We start from the raw sequence: 18,342 nt of genomic DNA on the forward strand, positions 1-18,342 counted from the left end.
TTGGAAATTGCTGCCATCCTCTTTCCTTGTCTTTACTTATTCATTCGTTCAACCTGTGCTAAGTGCTATCTGTATGTCAGGCTCAGTACTGGTGCCTGAATTATAAAAATGGGAGAAGAAATGGGCTGTGATTTAGAGGCTCACGCAGTTGCTAAAAACTCAACGTACCGCCAAGTGCATTAACACAGGCACCCACTAAGTGCCATGCAACCTTAGAGGTCTGGAGAGGCCAAAGAAGAGATGGTGCTTAAGTTGGACCTTAAAGGACAAATACAATTTCATCAAGAAAGACATCTGGTAGAGGTAATGACTTGAGCTGTGCCTTAGGCCTTACTTTCTAGAATTCCTTCTTCCATAAAGCACAACTTTTTTTTTTAATTACTTACGGGCCTTGAAATATTGTTTTGTGACTTTATGAAGAAGATCCCCTCTTCTTATCTCCAATTTATTGCTGTCTAATTGCTTCAAGGACCAGGTTATCCAACTGTTTCATAAACCCTCTGGGAAGAGACTGTATCTCCAGGGTATTCTTGATGTTCTTTATAGCTCCAGAAAAGTTGGGAGTGTATTGTTGGTTAGCAGCCCTTATTTTAATTTCTAATCAATTGGTAAAAAGCTAAAGCCAAATTGCCATTGATTGGGAAATGATACTTCTAATGTTCCAGATAAGTGTTCCTCCTACATCTATACCAAGAACATCTGCTGTTGAAGAAAAGGAGCAGAAAGCCTTCCATGAATGCATGTGCCATAGGTGTTACATATGTTCTGTGTGTCCATATGTTCTGAGATTTTCAGGTCTCTCAGTTTGTGTGGCTGATTGAAACATTAAAAATGACTTGGATCAGAACACCATAGCACTGTTTGAAAAGAAGAAATGTACCCTCATGTTTATGGCAGCATTGTTCACAATAGCAAAGATCTGGAAACAGCCCAAGTATCTGTCAGAGGACCAGTGGATTAAAAAGCTTTGATACATATATACTATGGAATACTACTCAGCCATAAGAAATGATGACATCGGATCATTTACAACAACATGGATGGACCTTGATAACATTATACTGAGCGAAATAAGTAAATCAGAAAAAACTAAGAACTATATGATTCCATATATAGGTGGGACATAAAAATGAGACTCAGAGACATGGACAAGAGTGTGGGGGTTACGGGGTGGGGGAGAGCAGAGGGAGGGGGTTGGGGGAGGGGAGGGGCACAAAGAAAACCAGTTAGAAGGTGACGGAAGATAATTGGACTTTGGGTGATGGGAATGCAGTATAATCAAATGTCAAAATAACGTAGAGATGTTTTCTCTGAACATATGTACCCTGATTTACCAATGTCACCCCATTAAAATTAATTTAAAAAAATGACTTGGATGTCCAGAGGCCCTGGAGAGTAGATTTCCTAATGTATTCATTCCTGTAGATGTGAAGCTATGCTGTTTTAATTCATCTAGGTCTTCCATCTATTAGCCTCCAACTAATCAAGTAATCATGGTCCTTAATTACCTTCTCTTTGTCTCTCAAATGGTTTTATCCAGACCCAGGAGCCTCTTTACTGCAGCTAAACATTGGGAAGGGGACATTTGTGGGATCTGTACTCCTTCTGTTTTCTTACTTGGTCTGCTTATACATGGTCAGTTACAATGTCTTCAAACAATCCCTTCCTTTTATGAGAACCATCACTGCAAAGACAGTTGGTTCCTGCAGGATTACTTCCTGATTCCTCCTGGGACCATTGTGTGGGGGCCAAAATGTGCTAAGTAGAGTATTGGAAGAATTCCTCCAATCTCTCTACAACTTGGTGTCTTCATTCTACAATATCAGTAAGAGCTACCCTTTGACTGGTTATTGGAATGAGTGAGCTTATCCTTTAGAAAGATATCCATCCCCACAGTACAAAGAAATAGAGACCTGGGACTCAAGCTTTGTAGGATTAGGAGTCTGATAAAATGGATCAATTTACTCAGCTTCCCATTTTACATCTATATAAAGGAAGTATACTAATATACTCTCATTCCCCTCCACCTTCAACTCAACTTCCAAAGAAATGAAACTAAATCCATTCAAAAACCAGGAGAGGAGCCATAGCATATTAGGTATGAAAGGCCTATTATATTGTCTTCCTCGTACAGAGGCAAATATTTAGTGGCAGAATTGAGAGTAAATAAAACAAATGAGTGTTTTCATTAGAAATTGATAATATCGTTAAGCATATGATTATGGACCTTTTTGATTGGTGGTACTTAAAATGTAAATTTTTATAATTAAAAATAGAGTAGAAGCTCCAGGATCATCACATATCATTGTATACCACCTATAGAATCAGAGCCTTGATTTATTTTGAACTCTGGAAAAGTCATACAGCTACTTGTGGGGGCACTCAGGGCTGATGGCAAAAAATGTAAACTTAGGCTATCATTGTGGATGAATAGGGAAAGAGCTCTTCGGTGAGAAATCATTTTAAAAAGTCAGGATATTATTATCAATGATCTTGGCAACAAAACAGGCAGGAAAGCTGTGTTCTACCCTGGGTGAGTCATCAATTCCTGGGGACAACTCTTTGCTTCTTCAAGTCTTTGTTTTCTCATCTAATAGGGATGTTAATATCTTTCCAACAGACTTCACAAGATTGTAAAGAATCAAATGCTGTCCCAGGGTCTCTGCCTTTCTTCTGGAACAAACAAAAGCTCTTCCATTCTTCAACCCTTCTAGCCTATTTTGTTTGGACTCCTTGGAGGGTCAGTTCTTTCGTTATTGCAGTTGTTAACTTTTCTTACACCCTCCTGCTAGACTGTAAACTGCTTATATCACAGCCCTGTTTACTCCTTCTGGTATGGTACAAGGAATATCAAATCAGGATGGAATTCCTTGGTGGGATCCTGGCGCTTGGTTTTATTGTGGGTATATCTATCCACTCCACAGAGTTGTTTGGGGAATTAAATAAAATGACGGCCTGCGTGAATATGCCAACCACATAGTAGATGCTTAGTAAACATTGACTTCTTATTTTCATATAATGGCAACTTAACACAGATTTCTGGACCAAATTCATTTCCAGGAGAAGGAAGAAATCCACTTTTGTTTGTTTTTCTTGTTAAGATGCTCAAGAGAAAGATGACCTTGAACTCAGAACTGTATTGAAATGACAATTTTAATTGTTGGTATGAGGTATTATCGAGATTTGCTTAAGACATAATGCAAATTTTATTAAGTTCCCATCATCTTTGTCAGTGAAATTCATTCATGTTCCAATCAGCATTTTCTGCAATTATAAACAACAAGGAAATAACTCATGCTGTTATATGAAACAGCTTATACATTTTTACATATGTGTGAGAGGAATTACTTGAAATCCAAAGCTGCCAAGAGGAATAATTAGGAGCCACAGAACAGATCTCGGTAATGTGACAGCAGCTTCAAAAACATCCCACAGGACAGAGAAGCGTACGCTGGCTTGACCTATATCTTTAATAATACAGACCATTGCCCTTGGATTGAATCTAAAGGGTAGGACCAAGTGCTTGCTTCATCATGTTTTAGGAAAAATTGCCAAAGTTTATTTATGAATTCTCCACACAATGGCCTCTTGCTTTGATTATGAACCAACAGAGCTTTCTAAGTAGCAACTCAGCATGCAAAATTAAAAGCAAAAAAAGCTCAAAACAAACCCACCACCAAACATAATTTCTTATATTCTGTCATGCCTAGCAAAAAGTATTATGTAAGACCCAACCTAGACAAATGGTTGTATTAACAGTAGAAATAACCTTTTGTTTAATTAGAAAATAGGAGCTACATGGGACAATGAAAATGGTTACTGCCGCCCTCTGTCACTGTTTAATAAATACGATAGCGCTGGAGATAATGGTAAGTGTTATTTATTTGTGCAATATCACAGACTTGGTAATTGTTCATGGTCTTGCTAGTTATCCCGTGTGGAGATCATCATAGTTTCAGAATTTGTTTCCTTTGATCCAAGAAGAGAAAATAGCAAGTTGTTTACTTAAAATGCCCCTGGCTTCCCTGGGTCAGAGTAATGTGTCTGCATATTTTTAGCCCCTGCGTGGCAGGGGCAGAATCTCCCTGGCGCATGGAGTGTCTGGAGCATATTGAGAACTGTGGGTTATTTTGAACCAGCTTTTTTTTTTTTTTTCCTGGTCACCCTCCGGTCCTCACGGAACATACTTCTCAGCCATGCTATTTCGTGTTCAATTCATACTTCCTAGGGTGACTAAGTTTAGTAGCCTTGCTGGAGCAAAAAAGAGGGGGCAGTTTTCCACCTTAGGATATGTCCATGAGAAGAGGAAAATCTCCCAGGGTCTCCCTCTGGAGAACCAGCATATGGGATGAAGATCAGACCGAATTTCATAGCATCTGTTTCGGTATCTTCCCCAGGGGGCAGTGGAGAGAAAAGGCTGAAGGTGTTGGCCTAATTTCAGGGTCAGTTCCATTTTGCGTTTTACTACAAAAAACTCTAGTTGTAAAACTAGACATGTATTTTGGGTCATCTGGCCAGATTTATTTCATTGCACATGACAGTTCACACTTGGTTGTTGTTTTTTTTTTGGGGGGGGGGGGTGTTTCTGTTTTCTTTTGTGTTGCGTTTGCTGGAATAGATGCTCCATTTTCTGCCTTTTAGAAAAAAAAATGTTTGTGGTTTGTGATGTTGGATGATTTATTACTATGGTGACTTAAGGATTTTTCACTCTTGACTCTGGTGAATGTGAGATATTTCCTCAGACCCCTGAGCTAGCGTTAGGCTCTTCTCATAACAGAAATTCACAGCAATGACATATGGCTCAGAGGTATCTTGTGCGATCACCTATTTCTGCGAGTCCTAAATAACCCTTTCTAGGAGGCTTCCACATACCACCTTTATAAAAATATAGACAAGTGTGTCAAACGGAAAACACAACACAACAAAACCCCTTTTCTTCACACAATTCATTTTAAGCTTCAAATCCCTGAAAATCCCCAATCTCCTTCTCAGTCTGGTTCCCACTCTCTCACTTTCCTCATCTCCCCCCTAAAGAAAGAAAAAAGCATTTCTTCTAGGGCCTGATAAGTTGTAGGCGATGCTTAGCAACAGCATTCTTGTGCCTTAAGTAGCTGCAAGCCCCTTGCTGAACTCTTTGATGTGACTGTCAGGGCAGATTTATTTTGTTTTAGCACATTGTCTACTTGTCCAGATGTATCAGGAGATAAAAAGGAGTCATGTTTACACTCCTTTTTTTTTTTTTTTTTGAGATGTAATTAAATCGTGTTTTTGATGAGTCTTGGGGAACCCGGTTGAAGAAAACAGGAACTGGCTGGAATGAAGGGGAAAAGGAAACTTGCTTGGCAGAACGAGCACCTGATGTGGTCAGAAAATAACGCCTGGCTCGATGCTTGAAGCTGGAGGCTTGGTTCTAATTCTTCGCTCCCACTTGTATGGAAGTTCGGCCCAGAACCAGGGAGGCGCTTTTCCACACTCACTACGCCCCCCCCCCAAGTCTATGAAAGCGTTGAGTTTGCAGTAGGCCCGTCCTTGCTGTACAGATGCACACAGAGGGCCATAACTCTCTCCTCCCTCCCTTCCTCTCCTCTTTTCCTTCCTTCCTTTCTCTTTTCTCCCTTCCTGGCTTTCTTTTCTGTCTCTGTCTCTAACAATTCATTTGTGTATCTTTCTATCATTTACTGGGTAGTAAGTCTGTGGTAGATGGTTGTCAATCTAAAGCTAATAAAATTGAACTCTTGAGATCTTGAATTCTCTCAGAGTGGGACTGACACTCTTTGCTTTCTTTTATTTTTTGGGGGGGGCTAGTTCTTTTGACGTTAACATTTAGTAACGCCATTCTAAGTTCCATTAGTGACCTGCAGTGACAAGCAAGAATCCAACATTAAGAACTGCTGAGGACCTGCCAGGCAATGGCTTTACTCTGCAGCTCATTCACAGAAGCACTCCATTTGCACCCTAAATAGGTTACACTGCAGCACCCCCTTCTGCCGGCTGTGCTCTGTGACAGGAGGCCGCACCACAAGCTGGTCTGCCATGCTGATGGCAGCCCTTGCAGCCCTCCAGCCCTAACCTCTGGTTCCAAAGGCGCAGAAGGACGGTGATAAGGGATGCTCACCTGCATTCCTGGGGTCAAGCCATGGCTTTATTTGGATTTAACTTTTTATTACTCATTCATCAGGGGACAGAGACAGACAGGTGTAACAAAAGGGACAATGAGCACAGACACCGTGGCCTGAGATCACTTGGGGTGGCTCTCACATTCAGTCTCAAATCTCAGACTGAAGTCACTTGAATGTGTTTTGAAAACAATGGGCTCTTGTTTTGTGTTTTCCATGTATAGTCTAGCCTGAAGTACAGGAAGGGTGTTTTTCTTTGTTTGTTCTAAACTCTCTGGATGACTCCTTTTGGCCTAAATGTAACTTAAGTCTTTTCAAAACCAGGCTGTGCTCAAAATGAGCATGAGGAAGGAGTTGTGGCATTAGGGGGCTGTAGGTGTCACCTTTTCTGCATGTAGGAGCTCTGTTTATGAGGAGGGTCGCCTCAGAGGGCAGTAAGGACAGTAATTCACTCAGGAAAGATGGGTGCTTATTGCTGCCCTCAGTTCTCGGAGGCTGGAATGCTGTTTGTTCAATGCTTTCAATTCAGGCATTTCACCAGTTAACACGTGTTCACTGAGAAGCAACAGTGAGCCAGACTTTTAGAAGGTGTAGAACACTGCACTCAAGGAGTGAGCTATTTAGGAACATCACTAAAGCTAATTATATTTCATCACAAACTAAGATATGTTACAAAAAAAAAAAAAGAAGAAAAATGGGGTCCTTAAAAATATACATCAAAGTGGTATCAGGGAATCTCTCTGAGGTAGTAACGTGTGGGCTGATACTTGGAAGGTAAGAGGTTAGTTAACTAGGCAAAAATGTTGGGGAAGGAGGTTAGGAAGAAAGCCGCAGCTGCGCAGAGACCTTGGGCTGGACGGGTTGGCAAGCTGAAGGAATGGGAGGAAGCCCTGGGCCGGCTCGCTGGGGTGAGCAGCTGAAGGCAGGATGGGCTGGAGAAGTAGGCGAGGACCAGGCAGGGGATCTTCTCAGCAACATACGGTGCTTTCAGCTTATCCTGAGAGCAAGGCAACCATGACATGGTTTCTAAGCAGAAGTGAGGCATGATCAAATTCTGTTTTCAAAAGTTGGTCTAAGAGTGGTTTCTCTGGGTGGGACATTATGTGACTGCCAGGAATTGAGTCTTCTCTAGAACAAGTTCACTCGGTGATTGAAATCTCAGTAATTCTCTGTTAAAGGTAAGGATGGGAGGAAGAGGGGTTGACTTCAGAAAATACTGTAGAATTTACTTCATATTGGCCAAATCAGAGGCTCACATTCCCCAGTGAAACTTTCTAGAGTCTTTTTCTCTTGGTCTTTGTGACTACCCAGGTTTCCTGTCTTGTCTTTCTTACCTCAATGCCATTGACCTTTCTCTAAACTGGTATGAATGTGCAGTTGCAGGATAAACCCAGGAGTTGGGAGTGGCAGACTTAGGTTTCTGTGGCCATATTTGTCTTTTAGAACCTGGGAACCATGAATTGGGAAAAGGGAAAGGAGGTCTTGTAGAACATAGAGGGCTTTACTCTCTTGTAATTGATGTAGAGATAGAGCAGGATGGAGTCAAGAAAAATGATGGAAAACAATTTAATGAATTTCTCATTTGAGAAAGAACCTCAAAATATTTTTTTCCTTTCTTTTACTTAAATTTTATTTTTCCTTTCTTTTGGGTATTCTCCTCCCCCTTCCTTTTTTTTCTTTTTGTCATTTGGACCATCCTAAGTATTACATACACCCAGAATCTGATTTACCTCCAGGGTAGGTTTATTCATACTTTGTCAAGGACTGCATCCTGCCAAATATGTAATGTGTTCAAAGAGTGGAAGACTAAAATTTTAAAGGCTTGTGGTAGTATTTTTTTATGAAAGAAAGCTGTGAGTCAATTTTACATTTTTCTTTGGCCACAGGGAGAATAAGGCTGCTAAAATGATTAGAAATATTGCGCAGGACATAAGACTAACTGATGTCAATACTTGGCCAGTCATTTTTCATGCAGTACTCTCTCTCATGTTTGGATTTGGAATCTGTCAAGGAAATGGCTTTACACATACATATTCATACATATTTAGATTAACATTTTTAATGTCAACAATTGCTGATAGTGTAAAGTAAGGAAAAAAATACCTTTTTATGAATAGCTCTATAAATGAGTATAAAATAATTTTGAATAAAGTAAAGGAATAAAGGTATTTTGTTTTTGTTTTGTCAAATGACCATTAAAACATCTTTTTTTCTTGACTTCATTCTATTCTATCAACTGTATTTTGTAATATAAAAACATTGGTATTGTGAAAATATTGTAATGTAGAAGTAACATGTTTAAATCTAGAGAGTAATGACTGTTGGATGTCCAGAACAAGAGGTAGGCACCTGTTTTCTGCTACTTGGGAGAAGACAGAACAAAATAAAGTACTGATCTAAAAGTTTACAAACTGGGGAATAATGTTAACTTTACAGAGAAATACTGTATTTGGAACTGGAAATCTTTTATAACCTTTTTCCTTTCTCTATAGTCAAGAGGCATGTGTACGTACTACTTGTGCATCCTTTTTGCAACTCTTCTAAGAAGTTAGCATTCAAGTTCCATGGTTGGTCTTCAGATTTTAGCTATCCTGATGTAGACACTCAGAGCATGTAGGCTCTAGCTCAGAAGAGTTTTAGTAGCCTAATATGCTAATGTATCCAGCCTTAGTCGCCATAGTTGGTGTTGTTGAATTGCTAATCAGAGAATCCTGCTGGCTTTCTTTGGGTCTCTAGGTGGATATTATACTCAAATGTAGCTGCCAGTGTTGTGTTCCAGGGTTCCAGTTTTATATATGATACTCATCTACAGGGAATTGCCTGAGCTGCCCAGAACACAAGGTCCTCATCTATGAAGATAGCAATGAGGCTTGATTCAGGGCAAGCATCCTTGACATCTCTTGTAGAAAGAGGTAAAAAGAGAGCTGAGTGACAGAATGACAGGGGAATGCCTTTGGAAAATGAAAGACATATATCAGAATTTATTTTACCAGACATTTGATGTTTACATAGATTAGGATCAAAACTTTTTAGAATGATGTTCTCATAACTCTGACCTATGTGCTGCTCTCATCCTGCTCACATGATCTCTTGGGTGTGTCATTTGTTCCACAGGTGGACTAAATGGGAATGATGCCTCATTCTAGTGGCCAGTGCTAGTAGCTAATTCGTAATTGAATATATGTAATCCCTGACTTGTGCAGGAAATAGAAGACTGATTTTAACTTTATTATACTGACATGTATATGTGTGAGGGGTAGGATGGGAAGATGGAGTGTTATCATCCCAGGTTCTGCTATGATGTCTGGTGGTCCAGTTCTCAGTCTGTGTCTTTAGTCTCCTTTTCCTAAGTTGCATTGTGACTGCTCCCATCAGATTGCTTAGCTGTTTTTAATCTTCTGTGGGATGCCCATGCTTGTTAAAAAAATAATTGTATATTAAAGCCGTTTAGTGCCAACTTGAGAGCCTGACAAGTTTAAAATAAATGATGTCTGGAAGGCCTAGGGGGAAGACTTTCTGGATGTGGAGGTCTTTTGTTGATGTTGGTGATGACTCAGAATTGGGCTATTGACTAGCAGGCTCAATTTTGCCCAAAGATGGTGATGAGATATTTTAAACATTTCTGGCATGCAGTGAGGGGCTCCAAAAGGCTTATATAGGAAGTTGTATGCTTTGAAAGAAGTGTTTGCTCTTTTGGCTTTTTTGTTGTCCATAGTACTGTATTCTAGAACAGATTTACTTCTGGGGAGCCACCTTCCCACTACCTTCAATCTGTAGTGCTCTTGTGGGACCATTTGCTAGCTCAGCACTAGGAATGGGCACTTGATCGGGCTCAGTCGGGCAGTGTTCCCTCTCCTGACCACAGAGGTTCATTCAAGAATGGGCCTATAACCCACAACAGGCCAGGGATTCCCCAATTGTGCTTGCAACTTTTGGGAAACGGAAGTTCTTTCTGTTGTTTCAGAAGATGATGAGACATCGATCTGGAGCCCCTGGGAGGCCACCACATGGGGAGAGTGAATCTGGAGGAGTACAAAGCTAAGAGACAGAAAGTCCTGATGATGAGTGTGAGCACTTGGTTCAACCATTCCTGCAATTCTGTATCCTGGGAGCCATAAGAGCCCCTGCTCACCGTTTATTTTCCAAAATCACTTTAAATTGGATTTCATTACTTACAACCAGAAAGGCAGTCTTTACTGTCTGAAGTGTTCAACAGGGAGATCCTACCACCTACAGTGGAAATGTGTGGTCAGTTACCCAATAGAATCATTTCAGTTAAGAATTCTTAGTTTATGTATGGCTTTAATTTCATTTTCTGACAGTATCTCTGAGGGTAATAACAAAGCAGCCCCTCCCTCTCACCCCCAACCCTTCAAAACCCTAGAAATTTCCAGAGACAAAAACCCTATTAATCTCTTTATAAATACATTTTCATATGCTTAAATAATGATTTTCAATTGTCCCTTAAACCTGCACATTAAATATTGTCTTTATTATGCGTCTTAAAAATTATTTACTTCTTAATATGTATGACAAGTATAAACACTGTTGAGCCAGTGATTTAATATGAGAATTTGTTATTCAGCCATCTCAAAAAGCCTTTTTTTGAAGATTTTATTGTGAGCTGGTCCCGGCATCAGGTCCCAGAACACACTGATGGATGCTGAGGGACCTAGCATTTGAGTCACCTGGTGGGGCTGTCCAGTGGCCCTTGGGAAAGCTCCTCTGGTTCTCTTACTGAGACTGCTTTAATGAACAGGGACTGGTAACTCCGTTACTAGGCAGCTGGACAAGCTTCCAGTAAAATTGGTGACTGTAAACACAGGTCTTTCTTTGTGAAGTCACTTTTGCTCCACAGTGGAGACAATGGAGTTGCTTCTTTCCCATCTCCCATTCTGGGGCTTTTCCTGCTTTGCTCCCACCCTGACACCCCCATGGAATAGGCTATAGCGAGCACCCACAGGGCCCACTCTCCACACCCTCTCCCCTCAACTTTGTGTGGATCTGCAAATGACTTTGTTCCAATTAAGACATAAGAAAAAAATCTATAATTTCTCAGCCACTTGGCCTGGTGGATGTATACTGGGAGTCGGGGAAACAAGCATGCAGCTTTCTACCCATCCCAGGCGCTGCCAAACAAATCAATCCAGCCTTCAGAGGCATCCATGGCCTTGTGATTATGTTTGTGTAAAGTCTCCGAGTCTTTGATCAAAGAATGGCATTTCAGGCCCAGCCCTAATCCTCACTGCCTTAAGGTGTTTAAATGAGTTTAAAAAAAAAAGTTGATAACAGCTGGGACTTAAATTTGCCTTTGCCCTGCTTTTGTTTTGAAAGGGCTTCTATTATCTGTGGCTTCCCTTTTGGAAGCAAAGATGGATCATTGGGTAAACCAAAAAGGAAAAGAGGATATGGGAGGAAATGGGCGGGGACTCTGAATTAATCTTCAGAGAGCGAATGTTTGATCAGCAGGGAGGAGAGGGTGGAAAGCTCTGATGCTGACAGCAGGCACCTTTCTGACCAGGCTGTGATTGGCACCTTTGAAGCTTCAGTCCGGAGCCAGTGTCCAGTGGGTCGGGGCTTCCTCTGTCTGTGGGTGGTGGTGTTAATAATGTGGCAACTGGAAGGATTAATTGCAGACAAGCAGCAGGATTACGAGGAGGGCTCCTCAGCTCTAAAAGGAACAGTTCGAGGAAAGCCTCTGATCTGTCAGCCTTGGAGGAAATTAGTGGGGGCAGACACGAGGAGGCTTAAAAAAAGGCATTTAGGATATTAAAGCGAAATGTGAAGAGGATATTAAAATAGGGCAACAGAAGAAGGAGCGCTGATCTCAAAAGGCAGCGTTCCCTTCTGCCTACTAGGAATTTCTGTGATTTGTCCAAATGTCACAGACGCCTCCTTTTTACGGTTCAACAGAGGGATTTTACTGGCACTGCAACAGGTTAGGGAAGGGTGACGCTGTGTTCGTAGCTGTACCCTAGTTCCTGTGCGAACCTGGTTTGCTCTCCACCACTTGGCGGGTTCACTTTCCTGAAGCTGAGGCACCCAGTATAATTTTAAAACAAGTCAAAGCATTACTGACACCCTATCTGCATTAGCTATCTATTGTATATTTTACTTCTTACCCTTTTGGTTCAAGTCAGGATGTCGCCCATAAATCCTGTGTTACCATTAAAGAGGCCATTCATCACGCTTCCTAATGTGATTAATCAAGATACACCACAGTACCCTTAAAATGAGATCATTTTGATAAATCATGTATGACATGAAAAGACTTTATTCCTTTTAAGTGCAATTTAGACAGTAATTTTTTTCTTCATTTATGATTCATGGGAGAAACATGGGTAAAATTCTCTTGCACAGTTACACCTTATCTCTAGCAATAACTCAAAACTGCTTTTAGATGAAAATTCAGGATCTTTTTCACCAAAGCTGAATGCCAGCTCATTATTTTCTGGCATTCACTAGTCCAAAAATAATGTCCGCACATTAAATGGGCTTCTCAAAAAGTTAGAACCGGCCAAGCACCAGGCACATCAATCACACTCTATCATCCTTAATAAGGAAGAAATATCAGATGTCCTCTTGGAGTATTTTGGAATCAGTAATGCTCAGCCTTCATCTTCCCAATTTAGAATGACTTGGAAACAAAAATGATATAACAGAAAAGGATGGGAGTTTCCACGGCTTTGTGTCGTGGCTCTCTTCACTAGCTGTATAGCACTCCGACACAGGGAGACACGGCTCCTGCTTTCTTTTTCGTTCCCTTCTTATTATTTCACAAATGAAACTACCATTTTGTTATGTTGAGTTTTGTTTCTAAGCTGCTGGATCTGGGATACAGGCTTTCCCCTCACAGCTGTCACAATAATTTGGGAGGTGATACTCATAACCTCCAATAGGAAAATAATTTGAAAATGTGCCTTCTGGTGAGATCCATCAAGTTTAAGGTCGCATTTTTGGTTAAAAGGCAGACACTGATGCTATTCATTACATTGAAAAATGGCTTGTTTTCCACTAATGTTGAAATAAACTCTGGATGAATGTAGTCATGTTGGCATGCACTTATATAGAAAGCAAAAGGAAACACAGATATATTTAATTTGGACATGTAGCGTCAACAGAGTTTTAGATATTTCTTGAGACAGGGAATCAGGAAGATTGGCTGACACAGATGTGGACAACTAGAAGTTCATGGCTCCTTTCAAAGAATAAGAGTGTTTAAAGAAGGACTCAGTGTCTAAGAATCAGACACACTTGTGTTTTTCCAAACACTGTTACCTATGAAGAAGGACTTGATCAGTATGTAATTTATTTTACTGCTGTTCTTAGGGATTTATTTTGGGGAGTGGATCAAAACCTTGTATTTGTGTTTAACTAACCCCAGAGTGCAAATTTCCTATTCATAGCTACATAATGTAGCATACCCAAGTTTATTTGTGCTATCATATTCATGCTTATGTTCTCTGTGCCTTAATCAGATAGAGACTGTCATCAAAGATTTCTTGCATATTATTCACATTTAAATGAAATTTCCCATGCCTTTATTTTTTTCTAAAATGAAGAGTATATTTAGACTATAAGGCCATGAAGGCTCTACTTGTCGTTTTTAGGTTTCCGTTTCACATTTATGACTTTCCATATTTGCTAAAAAAGATCTATACATTTAAAAAATATGCATGTGTCTCATTAAAAAAGTTTCCTAGTTCTAGCAACACTCAGCAAAACTCCAAAGAATGCAAGTTTAGAACATAAATATTTTAAAGCCCTATAAAATTGGCAGTGAGTATTTTTCCCTTTAATACCATGTTTATTTCATTCCAATTTAGTACCATGATTATATTTTTCAAAGCAGCTTTTCATATAATACACAATTATTTCATATGGGGTTGGGTAGGTCACCTCATTAAGCCTGCAAAGATCAGCCCTCTTGTGATCCCCACAAATATTCTCGCATTTATTCTTCCTAAATATCATCTGAAGTTTATCAATACAAATAACAAGCTAAGCAAAATAACCACAGCGGGAAAGCTAGTAGGGCAAGGTGACCTGGTCCCGAGATCTCAAGCGGAGCGGACTGCGGCGTGTCCGCAGTGGTGCCCTGCCACCTGTTGGCTTTGCTTACACATAACAGGGTATTGATGTCCCGCCCAGCTGCACAGCAACCCTCTCTGACCCCTGCCCCAGTTCCCCACCCAGAGAAGGGGAAAAGAAGGGGCCATTTGAGAATTTTAGGCCTCCTGATTTTCCCCATCATTCACTTCTTTGGCCATATGTTTCTTCTGCTAATGCTAAAAATTTATGTGTGAGCACATTAAGGGCAGCCCAAGTCCTTTCCTTCTTCTGGCTTACTTCATAGTTTCCTGTTGTAAGGAAATTCAAGAAGATGTGTCCTCCGTGGATTGTATGTGACAGTGTCTGCTTCTATCTCAGGAATCTGAGGCATGATGAATAAACTGTCAGTTTTGAAGAATGATGTTTTCTCCATATTTCCATTATGAACGAGGCTGTCATCTCCTAATAAATTTCTTGCGTTGGTATCAATTTATTTTTACAAGCAGAGGGTCTGATGTATTTGGGAAAGGCTCTGACAGTGGATCTGGCCCAGCTTGACAGAGCTGGCTCCACCTCATTTTGGGAAACTACTTTGGTTCCAAGGACAGAACTTGACCTGGAGCCCTTGAGAATAAAAACTTTGTGAGAGGAAGAGAGACATATGAGGCAAGTTCCTTCTTTGAAATACATAAATCAAACCCATATGACTACCATGACATAATATTATTTCTAAGTCATCCTTGTAGACCTAGATGAGAAATACCTTCGGTGGCTTTTTGCTAAAGACAATTAGTCTATTACAATAGTGCCATGAATCTGCTGATGAATTCAGATTGGAACTAGGCTAAAGATCTCACTACTTTTGCCCTCAGAAGAGATCTCAGTAGTGTTTTTCTGCTTGACAAGTGAGAGGTACAGTCCACGCGTGTAATAAACATTTGATTACAAATGATGCACGTGTTCCTGTCATAGCTACTACAAAGGGAAAGGAGAAGCCAGGAAACATTGAAACATAGCTCAACCTATCAAGAAACTTAAATCTAGCTGAAGACATAAGATATTATACAAAATCAGAGTGAAGTAAAGTAAACTATAGTTAATATTTAATGAGCAATACTAAGTAAGATCTTTGTCTCTTACCTTATTTAATCTTCACTTTTTTTGAGGCAGTAGAATGTTAGACTGGTTAAGACAGTGGCCACTAGAGGCAAGCTGCCTGGACTTGTGTCCTACCTCTGCCATGTCCTCTTAACCCAAAAACCTATGTGAAACTATGGTCAAGTTATTTAATTTCTCTGGGCCTCAATTTTCCTCATCTGTAAAAACAGGAATAGAAATTATAACTGTTTCATGGAACTGTTGTGAAGATTGAATAATTTAATTCATAAAGAGTGTTTGGCATGGACCCAGACACAAAGTAAGCACAAACACATTTTAGCTATTTTTAATCATTATCATCATCATTATTGTTATTATTTTACAGTGGAGGAAATTATGTCGTAAAGAGTTTAAATAAATTGTCCAAGGTCATACAGCCAGATGGAATCTGGCTCTACAGCTTGGTCAGGAAGGTATCAGAGCATAGGGAAGAGGGAAGCAGAGAGTATCTAAGTTGTAAATAAGTCGAGGACACAATCCTTGAAGCTTGAATAGTGTTTTTCCTACAACTCTTTCCATTCCTAGACCATAAAATAGCCCTTTTCTCCATAGCCCCAGCCATGCTGTAGATGTTCCTTAATAAGGGTAATATATAGCGGTGTGTTGGTAAGTGTTCAATAGCCAGCTCTCCAGGGGAAAAAAATATGTGTATGAGAGCTTATTGAAATTTTTATGTATGTAAAGAATAAGTAATGCACGATTTACAAATATTATTAAAATATAAAATACTTTTTGTTATAAATTCCATTCAGCCAATTGATTCTCACAGAACACTTTTGATTGTTTTGGCCAAACTCATGTATCCATAGGCAACCTGAGGTTGTAACTGATAAACAAGTGTAGTTTTGACATGAATATAAACTATTGCCCTTCTTACTACGTCTATCAGAACTTCACTCTTTTGTGAATGACATCAACTTTTTACTGAGTCAGGTAATTCTTTTTAATACCGGAATAATACGTCTCATTTTTTTTGTGTGTGCTATTCACACTGTAATGCAGTGGTTTTCAAAGTGTGCACCAGGGCGCACTGGTGCACCCTACAACAGTGGTCCCCAACCTTTTTTGGGCCACGGACCAGTTTAATGTCAGAAAATATTTTCACGGACTGGCCTTTAGGGTGGGATGGATAAATGTATCACGTGACTGAGACAAACGTCAAGAGTGAGTCTTAGATGGATGTAACAGAGGGAATCTGGTCATTTTTTAAAAATAAAACATTGTTCAGACTTAAATATAAATAAAACGGAAATAATGTAAGTTATTTATTCTTTCTCTGTGGACCAGTACCAAATGGTCCATAGACCGGTACCAGTCTGTGGGCCCGGGGGTTGGGAACCACTGCCCTAGAAGATTTCCAGGTGCACCTTTTGGTATTCCAGAGAAATATGTGCCTGTTGGGGACCAAAAACCAACAGGGTTTTGGGAGTTTAGATTTTTGGGGGACAGAGGTGTGAGGAATTGGCTGTAAGCTGACAGTCTGCCCAACCCCCCACCTCATTTGCCTGATTAGGTTGCAAAAGGCTGTTAAGCTGTGGTGCTGGATTGTTTACACTACCCTCCATGTTCCCAGGAAAGACTGGAGGCAAGTTTCTTCTATTATTTGTTTGGGGTAAAGTTAAGATAATATGTATGATGGGGGTTTTCTGCACTCAACACAATTAAGAGTAAAAAGAGAGGAATTCTTCAATGTATTGAAGAGGAAATGAGAGTTTGCCTCTCAAATATATGTCTAAACATTGAAGAAATCACTAGGACACATCAGGCTCATGTTTCTCATAAACACAAGAATGAAAAAAATTTAACACATTTGCGCCAGAACCTGTCGAATTTACTAAATCTTACTAAGAATGTATCTATATATATAAAAAGATAACTTTTTTGTTTTTTTTTTAATTTTTAACCCCTCTTTTTATGAATTCTAAAAAGTATAACTCAAAAAATGTAACATAAAATGTTTTTTAATGTCAGAATAAATTTAATTTTGTTGTATTTATTTCATTTAATTACCATAAAAGCACACTTGGACTTTATAATTTTTGTCTTTAATATTTGACTTAATAGGCCCTGGCCGGTTGGCTCAGCGGTAGAGCGTTGGCCTGGCGTGCGGGGGACCCGGGTTCGATTCCCGGCAAGGGCACATAAGGAGAAGCGCCCATTTGCTTCTCCACCCACCCCTTCCTCTCTGTCTCTCTCTTCCCCTCCCGCAGCCAAGGCTCCATTGGAGCAAGGATGGCCCAGGCGCTGGGGATGGCTCCTTGGCCTCTGCCCCAGGCGCTAGAGTGGCTCTGGTCACAGCAGAGCGACCCCCCCGGAGGGGCAGAGCATCGCCCCCTGGTGGGCAGAGCATCGCCCCTGGTGGGTGTACCGGGTGGATCCCGGTTGGGCGCATGCGGGAGTCTGTCTGACTGTCTCTCCCTGTTTCCAGCTTCAGAAAAAAAAATATATATATTTGACTTAATTATTATAACATATTTCTCAGAAATTTGTATATAGTGCGCCTACAATTATTTGTAGGATTTTAAATGCTCTCTGACTTCAAAAAGTGTGAGAACCACTGTTGTAATGGCTAAAGACACAACATACCTTGAAGTTTAATCTACATCATTAACATTTTTTCTATCACTTTCTTAAGCTTTGAAAATTAATAAAATAATAAATCAATTCCTAATTTGCGCCATTTGCCAATTTTTGCTGTAAAGAGACCCACCCTGGCTAATGTTAGGCACCCAAGTGCCATTACTGAAGAGTTGAGCAGAGATGTGACAAGCACCTCGTTATATTGTATTTTCACTGTAGATACAATAGACACATTATTTCTAGAGAATCCAAGTAAAATTTTGTAAATTAGGAAGTGATGACTTATAGAACCTTTACTTTTAACATAATTTACCTAATTGTAAGTGCATGTAATTTAATTTTGAATAGTATCTGTGTTTAACAACCAACACAGCTGGTGCAGGTTGACTCCAGACAGCACTGGTTAGGTCAGCCTCCAAGGGCCAAAGCCACAAGT

At 40.1% G+C, this 18,342-nt stretch overlaps 1 protein-coding gene across 1 annotated transcript in view; it reads left to right on the plus strand.

Annotated features, from left to right (window-relative positions):
• Positions 1-18,342, plus strand: part of LRMDA (leucine rich melanocyte differentiation associated) — a 1,241,357-nt gene that overhangs the window by 934,484 nt on the left and 288,531 nt on the right. The window lies entirely within an intron of this gene.

The sequence above is a fragment of the Saccopteryx bilineata genome, chromosome 9 (assembly GCF_036850765.1).
Source record: "Saccopteryx bilineata isolate mSacBil1 chromosome 9, mSacBil1_pri_phased_curated, whole genome shotgun sequence".
In the NCBI taxonomy this organism is placed as follows: domain Eukaryota; kingdom Metazoa; phylum Chordata; class Mammalia; order Chiroptera; family Emballonuridae; genus Saccopteryx; species Saccopteryx bilineata.